We start from the raw sequence: 1754 nt of genomic DNA, 5'->3' as shown, positions 1-1754 counted from the left end.
CCGACAAGGAGACTTGTCATTTATGTTTTTCAAAACTTAACTCCCGATGGGTTGGTCGCTCTTCAAAAGTGTCAAAGTGTGATAGATTCAGAGATGAACTCTCAAGAACACGCCAACTCAAATGATATGAGAATTGACTCGAGAGAGTGATTTTTAACAAAGAGATTTGTTTATCCATATATTTTGAAAACACCATCGTGTCAYTATCCCCGGTCCGGACACCACATAGAGATATGGGTGGAAAGCTATAAGATAGTGCAATGGTGAAGTCCGAGAGAAATGTCTTCAAAATAGATGGTGGAACTTAGTTTCGAAACACTGCTTGCTGTAGCATTCCTATAGCATTGGCTGCTGGAATTTGTGTTTGGGTCTCACCTTAAGTCTTACACCCTTGCTTYTTTTATATATTCTGTATTTTATTTTGGATCGCCTTAAAATCAAACAAAAGTCTTCAAAATCGTTATCTGAAATCATCTCTTTCATTGGACTCTAATCTAACTTTTGCTACAATCCATGTGGACGATAATACGGTACTTGTACCACTTTATTACTTGGAAAGACGACGTTGGGACGTATTGTATACTTGCTTGTGGCCTAATTTCATTAGTCTAAAGGTGTGAAATATAATCGACCAAGTTTTTGGCGCCGTTGCCGGGGATTGCTTCGCTAAAGTTTTATTTTGAGTAAATTAAACATTTGATTTTTCTAGCACCATCGGAATCGTTTTTGAAAGTGGTGTATGCCACGGTTACATTACGGGGAATTTTTCAAATTTGATCCCGATATTGAGAGAACGTTTCACCATAGGAGGAGGGCTCAAAGAGCATTTTTTGCTCTACTCCCTCCAAATATGGCGTTACCTCCCCCAATTATTCCGGAAATACCGCATTTGGAAAACCAACCGCCGGGTTTTGAACCAATTCCACCATTCCCGAACTTTCAACAAAGATATCCATATAATGGTAATGATAATAATTTGGACACAGAATCGGAACCTAATGAGCACCAAAGAGCACAAACTCCGAATATTATTAATTTGGCAAATTCCAAAAATGGGAGGATCATGTATTATGTTATTCCGGATTTTGAGCAATTAAATTCCGGGATAGTTAGACCACATATGACCGCTCTCCATTTCGAACTAAAACCGATAATGTTTCACATGTAGCAAACAAATGGCCAATTTGCCGGATTACCATCGGAGGACCCACATTCGCACTTAAAATCTTTTATGGAAATCACGGATGCCTTCTTGATCCCGGGAGTGTCAAATGACTCTCTAAGACTCACTTTGTTTCCATTTTCCTTGAGGGATCAGGCAAAAGCATGGTTTAACTCGTTAACTCCGGGTTCTGTGCCGTCATGGAGTAACATGGCGAAAAAAAATTTGCGAAAATATTTCCCACCAACAAGGAACGCTAAGTCCATAAATGAGATATGTCTTTTCAAACAAATGGACGATGAAGCTGTTCCTGACGCATGGAAAAGGTTCAAAGAGCTGTTGAGGAAATGCCCACACCATGGCATTATGTACTGTATTCAACTCGAGACGTTTTACAATGTGTTAAATCCCATGGCAAAACAAATGCTCGATGCGACTGCGGGCGGAGCCTTCACAGCTATGACCTATAATGAAGGATATGAAATCCTAGAAAAGATATCAGCCAACAATGGGCATTGGGCCGACCCTCGTGCTCAATCACAGAAAAAGACTGCTGGGATACATGACATAGATGTGTTGGACCTTAAATTCA

At 40.0% G+C, this 1754-nt stretch overlaps 1 non-coding gene across 1 annotated transcript; it reads right to left on the bottom strand.

Annotated features, from left to right (window-relative positions):
- Window positions 1–1420: 1420 nt before the first annotated feature.
- Window positions 1421–1527, bottom strand: LOC112518768. The gene has a single exon (XR_003069842.1). It is a non-coding gene; the product is annotated as a small nucleolar RNA R71 (small nucleolar RNA).
- Between the last annotated feature and the right edge of the window lie 227 nt (window positions 1528–1754).

The sequence above is a fragment of the Cynara cardunculus genome (genome assembly GCF_001531365.2).
Source record: "Cynara cardunculus var. scolymus isolate 2C chromosome LG 9, CcrdV1, whole genome shotgun sequence".
In the NCBI taxonomy this organism is placed as follows: domain Eukaryota; kingdom Viridiplantae; phylum Streptophyta; class Magnoliopsida; order Asterales; family Asteraceae; genus Cynara; species Cynara cardunculus.
This window is presented reverse-complemented; position numbering and strand designations above follow the sequence as displayed.